Source organism: Cavia porcellus, unplaced genomic scaffold (assembly GCF_034190915.1).
Source record: "Cavia porcellus strain 051 isolate PalLab524CR breed Dunkin Hartley unplaced genomic scaffold, mCavPor4.1 scaffold_2, whole genome shotgun sequence".
In the NCBI taxonomy this organism is placed as follows: domain Eukaryota; kingdom Metazoa; phylum Chordata; class Mammalia; order Rodentia; family Caviidae; genus Cavia; species Cavia porcellus.
In genome coordinates, this window is record NW_026947485.1 from 148,194,333 (window position 1) to 148,212,803 (window position 18,471).

Below are 18,471 nucleotides of genomic sequence, written 5' to 3' on the forward strand. Positions count from 1 at the left end.
TCTGGTTAAGTTTAGGGTTAGAGGTTAGACTTATGGTTAGTGTTAGGATCCTGGTTAGGATTAATGTTTAGGATTAATGTTAGGGTTAGGGTAAGGGTTAGGGTTAGGGTTACCGATAGAGGTATATGTTAGGGTTTGGGTTAGGGTTATGGTTAGGGTTAGGATTAGGTTTAGGGATTAGTGTTACAGTTAGGTTTAGGGTTAGGGTTGTGTTTAGGGATAGGGTTATGGTTAGGGATAGTGTTAGGATTAGAGTCAGATTTAAGTATTTGGGTTAGGTTTAGTGTTAGTGTTAGCATTAGGGTTAGAAGTTAGGGTTAGGTTTAGGGTTAGGGTTACTTTTGGTGTTAGGTTAAGGTTAGGGTTAGTGTTAGGCTTAGGGTTAGGTTTAGGGTTAGGGTGATGGTTAGAAGTTAGCGTTAGATTTAGGGTTAGGTCTAGTGTTAGGGTTAGGGTTAGTGTTAAGGTTAGGCTTAGACGTTAGAGGTATGGTTAGTGTTAGGGTTTGGTTTAGAATTATAGTTAGAGTTTATCGTTATGGTTAGTTTTATGGTTATGTTTAGGGTTAGTCTTACAATTATAGAATTAGGGTTATGTTTAGTGTTATGGTTAAGGTTAGGGTTAGAGGTTAGGGATAGGCTTAATGTTAGTGTTAGGGTTAGGTATTATGGTTAGGGTTAGGCTTAGTGTTAGGGTAAGTGTTAGGGTTTCGGGTTAGGGTTAGGTTTAGGGTTAGGATTGGGGTTATGTTTAGGGTTAGTGTTAATGTTAGGGTTAGGGTTAGGTTTAGTTGTATGGATTAGGGTTAAGGGCAGGGTTAGTGTTTTGTTTAGGGTTAGGGTTTGGGGTAGGGTTTATTGTTAGCGTTATGGTTATGTTTATGGTTAGGTTTAGGATTAGGGTTTGGGTTTAGGGTTACTTTTAGTGTTAGAGTTAGGGTTAGGAATAGGGTTGGAGATTAGGGTTAGGTTTAGGGTTAGGGTTAGAGGGTTAGGGCTTCGTTAGTGTTGGAGGGTTAGTGTTAGGCTTAATGTTAAGGTTAAGTTTATGGTTAGGGTTTGTGGTTAGAGTGAGGGTTAGGTTAGGGTTAAGGTTAGAGGTTATGATTAGGGTTAGGCTTAGGTTTAAGGTTAGGTTTAGGGATAGGGTTAGGGTTAGGGTTAAAATTAGGGTTAGTGTTAGTGGCAGAGTTAGGGCTTAGGGTTAGTGTTACGGTTAGGATTAGTGTTAGGGTTAGGGTTAGGTTTATGCTTAGTGTTAGGATTAGGGTTAGGGTTAGGGTTTAGGGTTAGCGTTAGGGTTAGGATTAGTGTTAGAGTTAGGTTTCAGTTTAGGGCTTAAGGTTTGTGTTAGGGTTAGGGGTTAGGGTTAGCCTTATGGTTACTGTAAGAGTTATGGTTAGGGGTTAGTGTTAGGGTTAGTATTAGGGTTACAGTTAGGTTTAGGCATAGGGTTAGGGCTAGAATTTAGATTTAGGGTTAGGGTTAGTGTTAGTGTTAGTGTTAGTGTTAGTGTTAGGGTAGGGTTATGGTTAGTGTTAGGCTTAGGGTTAGGGTGAGGGTTAGAGTTTAGCATCAGATTTTGGGTTTGGGCTAGGGTTAGGGTTAGTGTTAGGGTGAGGCTTAGAGGTTAGAGGTATGGTTAGGGTTAGGGTTTGGTTTAGAATTAGGGTTAGAGTTTATCGTTATAGTTAGTATTATGGTTATGGTTAGGGTTAGTCTTACGATTATAGGATTAGGGTTATGTTTAGGGTTACGGTTAGGGTTATGTTTAGAGTTCAGGGATAGGGTTAATGTTATTGTTATGGTTAGGGGTTAGGGTTAGGGTTAAGGGTAGGGTAACGGTTAGGAGTTCAGGTTAGGGTTAGGTTTAGGGTTAGGATTGGGGTTATGTTTAGGTTTAGTGTTAGGGTTAATGTTAGGGTTTGTGGTATGGATTAGGGTTAAGGGTAGGGTTAGTGTTTTGTTTAGGGTTAGTGTTAGGTTTAGTATTTATGGTTAGCTTTATGGTTATGGTTAGTGTTAGGGTAAGGGTTTGGTTTTCTCATTACAGTTAGGGATAGGGTATCGTTTAGGGTTAGGTTTAGGGTTAGGGTTAGGGTTGGGGTAGGGTTAGGGGTAGGGTAACTGTTAGGGTTAGGGTTAGTGTTACAGTTAGGGTCATGTTTAGAATTAGTGTTAATATTAGTGCTAGGGTTAGTGTTAGGGTTAGTTTTAGGGTGAGTGTTAGAGTTAGATGATTAGAGTTAGGGTTAGGGTTAGAGGATCGGGTTAGGGTTAGTGTTAGTTTTATGGTTGGGGTTTGGATTCTGGTTAAGTTTAGGGTTAGAGGTTAGACTTATGGTTAGTGTTAGGATCCTGGTTAGGATTAATGTTTAGGATTAATGTTAGGGTTAGGGTAAGGGTTAGGGTTAGGGTTACCGATAGAGGTATATGTTAGGGTTTGGGTTAGGTTTAGGGTTAGGGTTAGGATTAGGTTTAGGGATTAGTGTTACAGTTAGGTTTAGGGTTAGGGTTGTGTTTAGGGATAGGGTTATGGTTAGGGATAGTGTTAGGGTTAGGGTTAGGATTAGGTTTAGGGGTTAGTGTTATAGTTAGGTTTAGGGTTAGGGTTGTGTTTAGGGATAGGGTTATGGTTAGGGCTAGTGTTAGGGTTAGAGTTAGATTTAAGTATTTGCGTTAGGTTTAGTTTTAGGGTTAGCATTAGGGTTAGAAGTTAGGGTTAGGTTTAGGGTTAGGGTTACTTTTAGTGTTAGGTTAGGGTTAGGGTTAGTGTTAGGCTTAGGGTTAGGTTTAGGGTTAGGGTGATGGTTAGAAGTTAGCGTTAAATTCAGGGTTAGGGCTAGTGTTAGGGTTAGGGTTAGTGTTAAGGTTAGGCTTGGACGTTAGAGCTATGGTTAGTGTTAGGGTTTGGTTTAGAATTAGAGTTAGAGTTTATCAATGTGGTTAGTTTTATGGTTATGGTTAGGGTTAGTCTTACAATTATAGAATTTGGGTTATGTTTAGTGTTATGGTTAAGGTTAGGGTTAGAGGTTAGGGATAGGGTTAATGTTAGTGTTAGGGTTAGGGATTATGGTTAGGGTTAGGCTTAGTGTTAGGGTAAGTGTTAGGGGTTCGGGTTAGGGTTAGGTTTAGGGTTAGGATTGGGGTTAAGTTTAGGGTTAGTGTTACTGTTAGGGTTAGGGTTAGGTTTAGTTGTATGGGTTAGGGTTAAGGGTAGGGTTAGTGTTTTGTTTAGGATTAGGGTTAGGGTTTATTGTTAGCATTATGGTTTTGGTTAGTTTTAGGGTTAGTGTTAAGGTTTGGGTTTAAAATTACGGTTAGGGTTAGGGTTTTGTTTAGGGTTAGGGTTAGGGTTAGGGTTAGGGTTAGGGATATGGTAACGATTAGGGTTAGGGTTAGTGTTACGGTTAGGGTCAAGATTAGGGTTAGTGTTAGTATTAGGGGTTTGGTTAGGGTTAGGGTTAGTTTTAGTGTTAGGTTTAGAGTTACATGATTAGGGTTAGGTTAGGGTTAGAGGTTAGGATTAGGGTTAGTGTTAGGGTTATGGTTAGGGTTTGGGTGCAGGTTAAGTTTAGAGTTAGAGGTTAGGCTTATGGTTACGGTTAGGGTGAGTGTTAGGATTAATGTTAGGGTTAGGGTAAGGGTTAGGGTTAGGGTTAGCAATAGGGGTATATGATAGGTTTTGAGTTGGGGTTAGGATTAGGTTTAGGTATTAGTGTTAGGGTAGGTTTAGTGTTAGGATTGTGTTTCGGGATAGGGTTAGGGTTAGGGATATTTTTAGGGTTAGAGTTATGGTTAAGTGTTTGGGTTAGGGTTAGGGTTATCGTTAGGGTTAGAGGTTATGGTTAGGTTTTGGGTTAGGGTTAGTGTTAGTGTTACAATTCGATTTTAGGGTCAGGGTTAGTGTTAAGGTTAGGGTTTAGGGTTAGTGTTAGGATTATGGTTAAAAGTTAGCTTTAGATTTGGAGTTAGGGTTATGGTTACAGTGAGGTTTAGGGTTAGGGTTAAGCTTAGAGGTTAGCGTTAGTGTTAGCATTTGGGTTGATGCTTAGGTTTAGGGTTAGGGTTCAGGTTTGATGTTAGCTATAGGGTTACAGTTTTGTTTAGGGTTAAGTTGAGTTTTAGGGTTAGATTTAGTGTGAGTTTTAGAAGTTAGGTTTGTGTTAGGGTTAGGATTAGTGTTAGGGTTAGGGTTAGGGATAGTGTTAAGTTTAGGGTTAGGATTTAGGGTTACATTTAGGATTAGTGTTAGGTTTAGGGTTCGGATAGGGATAGGGTTAGGGATAGGGTTAGCGATAGCATAAGGTTTAGGATTAAGTTTAGTTTTAGGGTTAGGTTTAGCTTTAAGTTTAGGGTTAGTGTTAGAGGTTAGGTTTAGGTTTAGGGTTAGGTTTAGGGTTAGGGTTAGGGTTAGGGTTAGGGTTAGGATTACGGTTCGATTTTAGGGTCAGGTTTATCATTACGTTTACAGTTAGGGTTAGGGTTAACATTATGGTAGTAAGTTAGCAGTAGATTCGGAGTTAGGGTTATGGTTTGGGTTAAGGTTAGGGTTCGTAGAGGTTTGCTGTAGGTTTAGCGTTTGGGTTCAAGCTTAGGTTTATGGTTAGTGTGATGGTTAGATGTTACCTATAGCGTTATACTTAGATTTAGTGTTAAGTTGAGATTTAGGCTTAGATTTAGTGTGAGGGTTACAAGTTACGTTTGTGTTAGAGTTAGGTTTAGTGTTAGGGATAGTGTTAGGTTTAGGATTAGGGTTAGGTTTAGGGATAGGGTAACGGATAGGATTAAGGTTAGTCTTAGGGTTATTGTTAGGGTTATACAGGGTTAGTGTTAGTCTTAAGGATAGGGTTAGGATTGGGGTTAGGGTTGGTCCTAGTTTTAGGGTTAGGTTTACGGTTAGGGTTAAGATTAGTGTTTGGTGTTAGGGCTTAGAGTTAGGGTTAAGGTTAGGGTTAGAGTGTTAGTGTTAGGGTTTGGGTTTGTGTTAGAAGTTAGGGTTAGGTTTAAGGTTAGGGTTCTGATTAGTGTTTGGGTTCAAAATAATATTAGGGTTAGAGGTTAGGCTTAGGTTTTGGTTTAGGGTTAGGGTTAATAGTTCAGGTTAGGGTTAGGATTAGGCTTAGGGTTAGGGTTAGTGTTACAGTTAGAGTAGGTGTTAGATTTAGTGTTAGGGTTAATGTTAGCATTAGGTTTAGGATTATAATTAGGGCTAGGGATAGTGTTAGGGTTAGGGTTAGGCTTTAGGTTTACGGGTATGTTTAGGGTTAGTTTTAGGTTTAGGGTTACAGCTGGGTTAAGGTTAGGGTTACAGTAGATTTGGAGTTAGGGTTAGGTTTAGGATTAGGATTAATATTTAGGTTTAGGTTTAGGTTTAGGAATAGGATAAGTGTTAGGATTAGGGTTAGATGATAGGTTAAGGTAGAGAGTTACGGTTATTGTTAGGGTTAGGTTTAGGTTTAGGTTTCGGGTTAGGGTTTGGGTTAGGTTTCAGGTTAGGTTTGGGCTTAGGATTAGGGTAAGGTTTAGGTGTTAGGGTTAGGGGTAGGGTTAGGGTTAAGGTTAGTTTCAGGCTAATGGTTAGGGTTAGCTTTAGGTTTAGGTTTAGGATTAGGGTTAGGGTTCAGTTAGCCGTTAGGTGTTAGGGATACGTTTAGGGTTAGTGTTAGTGTTACGGTGAGGGTTAGGCTTAGCATTAGGGTTAGGGTTAGGGTTAGGGTTAGGCTTAGGTTTAGGGTTATGGTTAGGGTTAGGGTAGGTTTAGGCTTCCATTTAGGGATAGGGTTAGGTTTAGGGATAGTGTTAGGTTTAGAGTTAGATTTAAGAGTAAGGGTTAGGGTTAGGGTTAGGGCTAGTGTTAGTGTTAGTGTTAGAGGTTAGGTTTAGATTTAACATTAGGTTTAGGGTTAGGGTTACAGTTCAATTTTAGGGTCAGAGTCAGCGTTAGGTTTAGTCTTAGTTTTAGGGTTAGGGTTAGGATTATGGTTAGAAGTTAGCGTTAGATTTGGAGTCAGGGTTATGGTTAGAGTTAGGATTAGGGTTCTTAGAGTTTAGCTTTAGGGTTAGTGTTTGGGTTCACGCTTAGGTTTAGGTTTAGGATGAGGGTTACAAGTTAGCTATAGCGTTATGATTAGGTTTAGTGTTAAGTTGAGATTTAGGGTTAGATTTAGTGTGAGGGTTACAAGTTACGTTTGTGTTAGATTTAGGTTTAGGGTTAGGGTTGGGGTAAGTGTTAGGGGTTAGGGTGTGGGTTAGGGTTAGGTCTTAGGGTTAGGGTTAGGGTTAGCTTTAGGGTAAGGTTTATGGTTAGCGTTCGATGTAGCTTTAGGGTTAGGGTCTGGTTCCTTTAGCAGTTATGTGTTAGGGATAAGTTTAGGGTTAGTGTTAGTGTTAGTGTTAGGGTTAGGGTTATGGTTAGTTTAGGCTTATGTTTAGACTAAGCGTTCGGTTTAGGGTTCGGTTTAGGGATACGGTTAGGTTTAGGGATAGTGTTAGGGTTAGATTTAGGTTTAAGTGTTAGGGTTAGGGTTAGGGTTAGTTTTAATATTAGAGATTATGTTTAGGTTTAGAGTTAGGTTTAGGTTATGGTTGAATTTTAGGGTCAGGTTTATCGTTAGGTTTAGAGTGAGGGTTAGGTTTAGGATTATGGTTTGAAATTAGCAGTAGATTCGGAGCTAGGGTTATGGTTTGGGTTAGGGTTAGGATTCTTAGAGGTTTGCGTTCGGGTCAGCGTTTGGTTTCAAGCTTAGGTTTAGGGTTAGTGTGAGAGTTAGAAATTAGCTATAGCATTATGGTTAGGTTTAGTGTTAAGTTGAGATTTAGGGTCAGATTTAGTGTGAGGGTTACAAGTTACTTTTGTGTTAAAGTTAGGTTTAGGGTTAGGGATAGTAATAGGTTTAGGGTTAGGTTTAGGGATAGGATAAGGGTTAGGATTAAAGTTAGACATAGTGTTGGGTTTAGGGTTAGGGTTAGAGTTATGTTTAGGGTTAGGGTTAGTGTTAGTGTTAGTGTTAGTGTTAGTGTAAGTGTTAGTGTTAGTGTTAGTGTTAGTGTTAGTGTTAGGGTAGGGTTAAGGTTAGGGTTAGGCTTATGGTTAGGATTAGGGTTACAGTGATGGTTAAAGGTTAGCGTTAGATTTAGGGTTAGGGCTAGGCTTAGGGTTAGGGTTAATGTTAGGGTTAGGCTTAGAGGTTAGGGTTTGTGTTCTGTTTAGGGTTAGGGTTAGGTTTAGGCTTACGATTATGGGATTAGGGTTAGATTTATGGTTAGGTTTATGTTTAGGATTTTGGTTAAGAGTCACGGTTAGGGTTAGGGTTAGATTTAGGGTTAGGGTTAGGGTTAAGGTTAGGGTAAGGGTTAAGGTTAACGTTAGTGTTATTTTTAGGGTCAGTGTTAGGGTTATTGTTATGGTTATGGTTATGGTTATGGTTATTGGTATGGATTAGTCTTAGGGGTAGGGTTAGTGCTTTGGTTAGGGTTAGGGTTAGGCTTAGGGTTTATGCTTAGCATTACGGTTATTTTTATGGTTAGGTTTAGGATTAGGGTTTGGGTTTAGGGTTACTTTTAGTGTTAGAGTTAGGGTTAGGAATACGGTTGGAGATTAGGGTTAGGTTTAGGGTTAGGTTTAGAGGGTTAGGGCTTCATTAGGGTTGGAGGGTTAGTGTTAGGCTTAGTGTTAAGGTTAAGTTTATGGTTAGGGTTTGTGGTTAGGGTGAGGGTTAGGTTAGGGTTAAGGTTAGAGGTTATGATTAGGGTTAGGCTTAGGTTTAAGGTTAGGTTTAGGGATAGGGTTAGGGTTAGGGTTAAAATTAGGGTTAGTGTTCGTGGCAGAGTTAGGGCTTAGGGTTAGTGTTACAGTTAGGATTAGTGTTAGGGTTAGGGATAGGTTTATGCTTAGTGTTAGGATTAGGGTTAGGGTTAGGGTTTAGGGTTAGCGTTAGGGTTAGGATTAGTGTTAGAGTTAAGTTTTGGTTTAGGGCTTAAGTTTTGGGTTAGGGTTAGGGGTTAGGGTTAGCCTTATGTTTACTGTAAGAGTTATGGTTAGGGGTTAGATTTAGGGTTAGTATTAGGGTTACAGTTAGGTTTAGGCATAGGGTTAGTGTAGAAGTTAGATTTAGGGTTAGGGTTAATGTTAGTGTTAGTGTTAGGGTAGGGTTATCGTTAGTGTTAGGCTTAGGGTTAGGTTTAGGGTTAGGGTGAGGGTTAGAGGTTAGCATTAGATTTTGGCTTTGGGCTAGGGTTAGGGTTAGTGTTAGGGTTAGGCTTAGAGTTTACAGGTATGCTTAAGTTTAGGGTTTGGTTTAGAATTCGGGTTAGAGTTTATCGTTATGGTTAGTATTATGGTTATGTTTAGTGTTAGTCTTACGATTATAGGATTAGGGTTATGTTTATGGTTACGGTTAGGGTTATGTTTAGAGTTCCGGGATAGGGTTAATGTTATTGTTAGGGTTAGGGATCAGGGTTAGGGTTAAGGGTAGGGTAACGGTTAAGAGTTCAGGTTAGGGTTAGTTTTAGGGTTAGGATTGGGGTTATGTTTAGGTTTAGTTTTAGGGTTAATGTTAGGTTTTGTGGTATGCGTTAGTTTTAAGTGTAGGGTTAGTGTTTTGTTTAGGGTTAGTGTTAGGTTTAGTATTTATGGTTAGCTTTATGGTTATGGTTAGTGTTAGGGTTAGGGTTTGGTTTTCTCATTACGGTCAGGGATATGGTATCTTTTAGGTTTAGGTTTACGGTTAGGGATAGGGTTTGTGTAGGGTTAGGGGTAGGGTAACGGTTAGGGTTAGGTTTAGTGTTACGGTTAGGGTCACGGTTATAGTTAGTGTTAGTATTAGTGCTAGGGTTAGTGTTAGGGTTAGTTTTAGGGTGAATGTTAGAGTTAGATGATTAGAGTTAGGGTTAGGGTTAGAGGATCGGTTTAGGGTTAGTGTTAGTTTTATGGTTGGGGTTTGGATTCCGGTTAAGTTTAGGGTTAGAGGTTAGGCTTATGGTTAGGGTTAGGGTCCTGGTTAGGATTAATGTTTAGTATTAATGTTAGGGTTAGGGTAAGGGTTAGGGTTAGGGTTACCGATAGAGGTATATGTTAGGGTTTGGGTTAGGGTTAGGGTTAGGATTAGGTTTAGGGATTAGTGTTACAGTTAGGTTTAGGGTTAGGGTTGTGTTTAGGGATAGGGTTATGGTTAGGGATAGTGTTAGGATTTGAGTCAGATTTAAGTATTTGGGTTAGGTTTAGTGTTAGTGTTAGCATTAGGGTTAGAAGTTAGGGTTAGGTTTAGGGTTAGGGTTACTTTTGGTGTTAGGTTAAGGTTAGGGTTAGTGTTAGGCTTAGGGTTAGGTTTAGGGTTAGGGTGATGGTTAGAAGTTAGCGTTAGATTTAGGGTTAGGTCTAGTGTTAGGGTTAGGGTTAGTGTTAAGGTTAGGCTTAGACGTTAGAGGTATGGTTAGTGTTAGGGTTTGGTTTAGAATTATAGTTAGAGTTTATCGTTATGGTTAGTTTTATGGTTATGTTTAGGGTTAGTCTTACAATTATAGAATTAGGGTTATGTTTAGTGTTATGGTTAAGGTTAGGGTTAGAGGTTAGGGATAGGCTTAATGTTAGTGTTAGGGTTAGGTATTATGGTTAGGGTTAGGCTTAGTGTTAGGGTAAGTGTTAGGGTTTCGGGTTAGGGTTAGGTTTAGGGTTAGGATTGGGGTTATGTTTAGGGTTAGTGTTAATGTTAGGGTTAGGGTTAGGTTTAGTTGTATGGATTAGGGTTAAGGGCAGGGTTAGTGTTTTGTTTAGGGTTAGGGTTTGGGGTAGGGTTTATTGTTAGCGTTATGGTTATGGTTAGTGTTATGGTTAGGGTTAAGGTTTGGGTTTAGAATTACGATTAGGGTTAGGGTTTCGTTTAGGGTTAGGGTTAGGGTTAGGGATACGGTAACGATTAGGGTTAGGGTTAGTGTTACGGTTAGGGTCAGGATTAGGGTTAGTGTTAGTATTAGGGGTTTGGTTAGGTTTAGGGTTAGTTTTAGTGTTAGGTTTAGAGTTACATGATTAGGGTTAGGTTAGGGTTAGAGGTTAGGATTAGGGTTAGTGTTAGGGTTATGGTTAGGATTTGGGTGCAGGTTAAGTTTAGGGTTAGAGGTTAGCCTTATGGTTATGGTTAGGGTGATTGTTAGGATTAATGTTAGGGTTAGGGTAAGGGTTAGATTTAGTGTTAGCAATAGGGGTATATGATAGGGTTAGAGTTAGGGTTTGGATTAGGTTTAGGTATTAGTGTTAGGGTAGGTTTAGTGTTAGGATTGTGTTTAGGGATAGGGTTAGGGTTAGGGATATTTTTAGGGTTAGAGTTATGGTTAAGTGTTTGGGTTAGGGTTAGGGTTATCGTTAGGGTTAGAGGTTATGGTTAGGTTTTGGGTTAGGGTTAGTGTTAGTGTTACAATTCGATTTTAGGGTCAGGGTTAGTGTTAAGGTTAGGGTTTAGGGATAGTGTTAGGATTATGGTTAGTAGTTAGCTTTAGATTTGGAGTTAGGGTTATGGTTAGAGTTAGGTTTAGGGTTAGGGTTAAGCTTAGAAGTTAGCGTTAGGGTTAGCATTTGGGTTGATGCTTAGGTTTAGGGTTAGGGTTCAGGTTTGATGTTAGCTATAGGGTTATGGTTTTGTTTAGGGTTAAGTTGAGTTTTAGGGTTAGATTTAGTGTGAGTTTTAAAAGTTAGGTTTGTGTTAGGGTTATGATTAGTGTTAGGGTTAGTGTTAGGGATAGTATTAAGTTTAGGGTTAGGATTTAGGGTTACGTTTAGGATTAGTGTTAGGTTTAGGGTTCGGATAGGGATAGGGTTACGGATAGGGTTAGCGATAGCATAAGGTTTAGGATTAAGTTTAGTGTTAGGGTTAGGTTTAGGTTTAGGTTTAGTGTTAGAGGTTAGGTATAGCTTCAGGGTTAGGGTTAGGGTTAGGTTTAGGGTTAGAATTACGGTTCAATTTTAGGGTCAGGTTTATCATTATGTTTATGGTTAGGGTTAGGGTTAAGATTATGGTTAGAAGTTAGTGGTAGATTCGGAGTTAGGGTTATGGTTTGGGTTAAGGTTAGGGTTCGTAGAGGTTTGCTGTAGGTTTAGTGTTTGGGTTCAAGCTTAGGTTTATGGTTAGTGTGATGGTTAGATGTTACCTATAGCATTATACTTAGATTTAGTGTTAAGTTGAGATTTAGGCTTAGATTTAGTGTGAGGGTAACAAGTTACGTTTGTGTTAGAGTTAGGTTTTGGGTTAGGGATAGTGTTAGGTTTAGGGTTAGGGTTAGGTTTAGGGATAGGGTAACGGATAGGATTAAGGTTAGTCTTAGGGTTATTGTTAGGGTTATACAGGTAAGGGTTAGTCTTAAGGATAGGGTTAGGATTGGGGTTAGGGTTGGTCCTAGTTTTAGGGTTAGGTTTACGGTTAGGGTTAAGATTAGTGTTTGGTGTTAGGGCTTAGAGTTAGGGTTAAGGTTAGGGTTAGAGTGTTAGTGTTAGGGTTTGGGTTTGTGTTAGAAGTTAGGGTTAGGTTTAAGGTTAGGGTTCTGATTAGTGTTCGGGTTCGAAATAATATTAGGGTTAGAGGTTAGGCTTAGGTTTTGGTTTAGGGTTAGGGTTAATAGTTCATGTTAGGGTTAGGATTAGGGTTAGGGTTAGGGTTAGTGTTACAGTTAGAGTAGGTGTTAGATTTAGTGTTAGGGTTAATGTTAGCATTAGGTTTAGGCTTATGATTAGGGTTAGGGATAGTGTTAGGTTTAGGGTTAGGCTTTAGGTTTACAGGTATGGTTAGGGTTAGTTTTAGTTTAGGGTTACCGCTGGGTTAAGGTTAGGGTTACAGTAGATTTGGAGTTAGGGTTAGGTTTAGGATTAAGATTAATATTTAGGTTTAGGGTTATGTTTAGGAATAGTATAAGTGTTAGGATAAGGGTTAGATGATAGGTTAAGTTAGAGAGTTACGGTTATTGTTAGGGTTAGATTTAGGTTTAGGTTTCGGGTTAGGGTTAGGTTTCAGGTTAGGTTTGGGCTTAGGATTAGGGTAAGGTTTTGGTGTTAGAGTTAGGTGTAGGGTTAGGGTTAAGGTTAGTTTCAGGCTAATGGTTAGGGTTAGCATTAGGTTTAGTCTTAGGATTAGGGTTAGGTTTCAGTTAGCAGTTAGGTGTTAGGGATATGTTTAGGGTTAGTGTTAGTGTTACGGTTAGGGTTAGGCTTAGCATTAGGGTTAGGGTTAGTGTTAGGGTAGGTTTAGGCTTCCATTTAGGGATAGGGTTAGGTTTAGGGATAGTGTTAGGTTTAGAGTTAGATTTAAGTGTAAGTGTTAGGGTTAGGGTTAGGGTTACAGTTCAATTTTAGGGTCAGAGTCAGCGTTAGGTTTAGTCTTAGTTTTAGGGTTAGGGTTAGGATTATGGTTAGAAGTTAGCATTAGATTTGGTGTCAGGGTTATGGTTAGAGTTAGGATTAGGGTTCTTAGAGTTTAGCTTTAGGGTTAGTGTTTGGGTTCACGCTTAGGTTTAGGTTTAGGATGAGGGTTACAAGTTAGCTATAGCGTTATGATTAGGTTTAGTGTTAAGTTGAGATTTAGGGTTAGATTTAGTGTGAGGGTTACAAGTTACGTTTGTGTTTGATTTAGGTTTAGGATTAGGGTTAGGGTAAGTGTTAGGGGTTAGGGTGTGGGTTAGGATTAGGTCTTAGGGTTAGGGTTAGGGTTAGTTTTAGGGTAATATTTATGGTTAGCGTTCGGTATAGCTTTAGGGTTAGGGTAGGGTTCGTTTAGCAGTTATGTGTTAGGGATAAGTTTAGGGTTAGTGTTAGTGTTAGTGTTAGTGTTAGTGTTAGTGTTAGGGTTAGGGTTATGGTTAGTTTAGGCTTATGTTTAGACTAAGGGTTCGGTTTAGGGTTCGGTTTAGGGAAAGGTTTATGTTAGGGATAGTGTTAGGGTTAGATTTAGGTTTAAGTGTTAGGGTTAGGGTTATGGTTAGTTTTAATATTAGAGGTTAGTTTTAGGTTTAGGGTTAGGGTTAGGTTTAGGTTATGGTTCAATTTTAGGGTCAGGTATATCGTTAGGTTTAGAGTGAGGTTTAGGATTAGGATTATGGTTAGAAATTAGCAGTAGATTCGGAGTTAGGGTTATGGTTTGGGTTAGGGTTAGTGTTCTTAGAGGTTTGCGTTATGGTTAGCATTTGGTTTCAAGCTTAGGTTTAGGGTTAGTGTGAGAGTTAGAAGTTAGCTATAGCATTATGGTTAGTTTTAGTGTTAAGTTGAGATTTAGGGTCAGATTTATTGTGAGGGTTACAAGTTACTTTTGTGTTAAAGTTAGGTTTAGTGTTAGGGATAGTGATAGGTTTAGGGTTAGGGTTAGGTTTAGGGATAGGATAAGCATTAAAATTAAAGTTAGACTTAGTGTTGGGTTTAGGGTTAGGGTTAGAGTTATGTTTAAGGTTAGGGTTAGGGTTAGGTTTAGGGATAGGATAAGGGTTAGAATTAAAGTTAGACTTAGTTTTGGGTTTAGGGTTAGGGTTAGAGTTATGTTTAGGGTTCGGGTTAGGGTTAGGGTTAGTGTTAGGTTTAGGGTCAATGTTATGGTTAGTGTTAGGTTTAGGGTTGAGTTTAGGATTAAGGGTATGTTTAGTGGTTAGTTTTAGGGTTACAGTTAATGTTAGGGTTATGGTTAGACAAGTTTTGTATCAGGAATTGGGTTAGGATTGGGATTAGTCTTAGGGTTAGTGTTAGGGCTAGGGTTAGGTTTAGGTTTAGTGTTTGGCATTAGGTTTTAGGATTAGGGTTAGGGTTAGGGTTATGTTGAGTTTTAGGTTTAGGGTTAAAGATAGGTTTAGGGTTATAATTAAGGTTAGGGTTAGAGGTTAGTGTTAGAGTTAGGGTTAGGTTTAGGGTTAGGGTTAGGGTTAGCGTTAGCGTTAGCATTATACATGGTTAAGGTTAGGTTTTGTGTTAGGGTTATGATTGGGGTTAGGCTTAGTGTTACTGTTAGTTTTAGGGTTAGTGTTAAGATTAGGGTTTGGTCTAATGTTTAGGTTTAGGGTTAGGTTTAGGGTTAGGGTGTTAGGGTTAGGGTTTGGGTTAGGGTTTGAGGTTAGGGTTAGGGTTAGTTTTCGAGTTCGGATTAATGTTAGGGTTAAAGGTTAGGCTTAATGTTAAGGTTAGGGTTAGGGTGAGGTTTAGAGATAGGTTTAGGGTTAGGGTTAAAATTAAGGTTAGTGTTAGTGGTAGAGTTGGTGCTTAGGTTCAGGTTAAGTTTTAGGATTAGTGTTAGGTTTAGTGTTAGGGTTTAGGGTTAGGGTTAGGGTTGGGATTAGTGTTAGGGTTAGGGTTAGGGTTAGGGTTAGGGTTAGGGTTAGGGTTAGGGTTAGGGTTAGGCATATGGTTAGTGTTAGGGTTATGGTTAGGGGTTAGTGTTAGGTTTAGTATTAGGGTTATGGGTAGGTTTAGGTTTAGGGTTAGTGTTAGAAATTAGATTTAAGGTTAGGGTTAGTTTTAGTGTTTTTTTTTAGTGTTAGGATAGGGTTAGCGTTAGTGTTAGGCTCAGGGTTATGGTTAGAGTTAGGGTGATGGCTGGAGGTTAGCGTTAGATTTTGGGTTAGAGCTAGGGTTAGGGTTGGGTTAGTGTTAGGTTTAGGCTTAGAAGTTAGAGGTAGTGTTAGTGTTAGGTTTAGAATTAGGGTTAGAAGTTATGGTTATGTTTAGTGTTAGGGTTATGGTTAGGGTTAGGCTTATGATTATAAGCTTAGGGTTATTTTTAGGGTTAGGGTTAGGGTTAGAGTTCAGGGATAGGGTTAATGTTAGTGTTAGGGCTAGGGATTAGGGTTAGGGTTAGGGTTAGGGTTTAGAGTAAGTGTTAGGGGTTAGGTTTAGGTTTAGGGTTAGGGTTAGGATTTGGGTTATTTTAGCGTTAGTGTTAGGGTTAGGGTTAGTGGTATGGATTAGTGTTAGGAGTGGGGTAAGTGTTTGGTTTAGGGTTATGGTGAGGTTTAGGGGTTATGGTTAGTGTTTAGGGTTCTTCCTAGTTTTAGGGTTAGGTTTATGGTTAGGGTTAAGATTAGGGTTTGGCATTAGGTGTTAGGGTTATGGTTAGTGTTAGAGTGTAAGCGTTAGGGTTTGGGTTTGGGTTAGATGTTAGGGTTAGTGTTACGGTTAGGGGTATGATTAGTGTTTGGGTTCAGATTAATATTAGGGTTAGAGGATAGGCTTAGGTTTAGGTTTATTGCTTGGGTTAGAAGTTCAGGTTATGTTTAGAATTAGGGTTAGTGTTACTGTTAGGATTATGGTTAGAGTTTAGTGTTAGATTTAGTGTTTGGGTTAATGTTAGCATTAGGTTTAGGGTTAGGATTAGGGTTAGGGATAGTGTTAGGGTTAGGGTTAGGCTTTAGGTTTACAGTTATGGTTAGGGTTAGTTTTAGGTTTAAGTTTAGGTTTAGGGTTAGTTTTCGGTTTAGGGATAGGATAAGTGTTAAGATTAGGGTTAGATGATAGGTTTAGGTAGAGACGGTTATTTTTAGGGTTAGGTTTAGGTTTAGGGTTAGGTTTAGTGTTAGGGCTAGGGTTCGGGTTAGGGTTAGGGTTAGGGTTAGCGTAAGTGTTAGGCATTAGGGTTAGGCCTAGCTTTAGGGTTAGCTTTAGGGTAAGGGTTAGGTTTAGCGTTAGGTTTAGGGGTAGGGTTCTGTTAGTGGTTAGGTGTTAGGGATAAGTTTAGGGTTAGTGTTACTGTTAGTTTTAGGGTTAGGTTAGGGTTAGGGTTAGGTTTAGGGTAGCGTTAGCATTTTGTTTAGGGATAGGGTTAGGGTTAGGGCTAGTGTTAGCATTAGTGTTAGAGGTTAGTGTTAGTTTTAGGGTTAAGGTTATCGTTAGGGTTACGGTTCGATTTTAGGGCCTATGTTAGCCTTAGGTTTAGTGTTAGTGTTAGGGTTCGGATTATGGATAGAAGTTAGCGTTAGATTTGGAGTTATGGTTATGGTTATGGTTACGATTAGGGTTCTTAGAGTTTAGTGTTAGGGTTAGCGTTTGGGTTCAAGCTTAGGTTTAGGGTTAGTGTGAGGGTTAGAATTTAGCTATAGTGTTATGCTTAGGTTTACTGTTAAGTTGAGATTTAGGGTTAGATTTAGTGTTAGGGTTATTAGTTACATTTGTGTTAGTGTTAGGTTTTGGGTTAGCGATAGTGTTAGGTTTAGGGTTGTGATTAAGGTTAGGGATAGGGTAAGGGTTAGGTTTTAAGTTAGTGTTAGAGTTAGGGTTAGGGTTAGAGTTATGTTTAGGGTTAGGGTTAGCTTAGTGTTACGGTTAGGGTCATGGTTAGTGTTAGGGTTGGGGTTAAGTTTAGGATTAAGGATAGGTTTAGAGGTTAGTTTTATGGCTAGGGTTAAGGTTAGTGTTAGGGTTAGACAAGTTTTCGATCAGGGTTAGGGTTTGGATTAGGGTTAGGGTTAGGGATAAGGTTAGGCCTAGGGCTAGGGTTAGTGTTAGTGTTAGGGTTAGGGTTAGCGTTAGGTTTAGGTTTAGGGCTTAGGGCTTAGGGTTTGGGTTAGGGTTAGGTATTAGGTTTAGTCTTAAGGTTAGTGTTAGGATTATGTTTAGGGGTTAGTGTTAGGGTTAGTATTAGGTTTATGGTTAGGTTTAGGGTTAGGGTTAGGGTTAGAAGTTAGATTAGGGTTAGGGTTAGTGTTAATTTTAGTGTTAATTTAGGGTTAGGTTTATTGTTATCCTTAGGGTTAGGGTTAGGGTTAGAGTGATGGTTAGATGTTAGCATTAGATTTAGGGTTAGGGTTAGGCTTAGGCTTAGGGTTAGGGGTAGGGTTAGGCTTAGAGGTTAGACATAGGGTTAGGGTTAGGTTTAGGTTAAGAATTGGGGTTAGAGGTTATGCTTATTTTTAGCTTTAGTGTTATGATTATGGTTATGGTTATCGTTAGGTTTAGGCTTATGATTATAGGATTAGGGTTATGTTTAGGGTTAGGGCTAGGGTTAGTGTTAGGTTTAGGGTTAGAGGTTGGGGATAGGGTTAATGTTTGTGTTAGTGTTAGGGATTAGTGTTAGTGTTAGGGTTAGGTATAGGGTAAGTTTTAGGGTTAGGGTTAAGGTAAGGGATAGGGTTAGTGTTAGGATTGGGGTTATGTTTAGGGTTAGTGTTAGCTTTAGGGTTAGTGCTATGGATTAGGGTTAGGGCTAGGGTCAGTGTTTGTTTTAGGGTTAGAGTTAGGTTTAGGGTTTATGGTTAGCGTTATCTTGATGGTTATTGTTAGGGTTAGGTTTAGAATTATGGTTTTGGTTTAGAGTTACGGTTAGGGTTAGTGTTTCGTTTACGATTAGGATTAGGTTTAGGGTTAAGGTTAGTGATAGGATAAGGGTTAGAGTTAGGGTTAGTGTTACGGTTAGGGTCAGGGTTACACTAGTGTTAGTGTTAGGGTTAAGTTTATTGTTAGGGTTAATTTTAGGATTAGGTTTATGGTTAGAGATTTAGAGTTAGGGTTAGAAGTTAGTGTTAGGTTTAGGATTAGGGTTTTGCATTAGGTGTTAGGACTAGGGTTAGGGTTAGGTTTAGGTTTAGGTTTAAGTTTAGGGTTAGGGTTAGGGTTAGGGTTATGGTTATGGTTAGGGTTATGGTTATGGTTAGGGTTAGGTTTAGGGCTTAAGGTTTGGGTTAGGGTTAGTCCTTAGAGTTAGGCTTATGGTTAGTGTTAGGGTTATGGTTAGGGGTTAGTGTTAGTATTAGTATTAGGGTTATGGTTAGGTTTAGGGTTAGGGTTAAGGTTAGAAGTTAGATTACAGTTAGGGTTAGTGTTAGTGATAGTGTTAGGGTTATTGTTATCCTTAGGGTTAGGGTTAGAGTGATGGTTAGAGGTTAGCATTAGTTTTAGGGTAAGGGTTAGGTTTAGGGTTAGTGTTAGGGTTAGGCTTAGAGGTTTGCGTGGGGTTAAGGTTATGGTTAGGTTAAGAATTAGCGTTAGAGGTTATGGTTACGGTTATGGTTCTGGTTAGGGTAAGGCTTATGATTATAGGATGAGGGTTATGTTTAGGGTTAGGGTTAGGGTTAGGGTTATGGTTACAAGTTAGGGATACGGTTGATGTTTTTGTTAGTGTTAGAGATTAGGGTTAGGTATAGGGTAAGTTTTAGAGTTAGGGTTAATGTTAGGGTTAGTGTTAGGATTGGGGTTATATTTAGGGTTAGTGTTAGGTTTAGGGTTAGGGTTAGGGTTAGTGCTATGGATTAGGGTTAGGGGTAGGGTTAGTGTTTTGTTTAGGGTTAGGGTTAGGTTTGGTGTTTATGGTTAACCTTATCTTTATAGTTATGATTAAGGTTAGAGTTAGGATAAGGTTTGGGTTTAGAGTTATGGTTAGTGTTAGGCTTTCTTTTAGGGTTAGGGTTAATGATAGTGTAAGGGTTAGGGCTAGGGTTTGTGTTATGGTTAGGGTCAGGGTTAAGTTAGTGTTAGTGTTAGGGTTAGGTGTGGGGGATGAGTAGACACTTTGAAGGCCCTGGC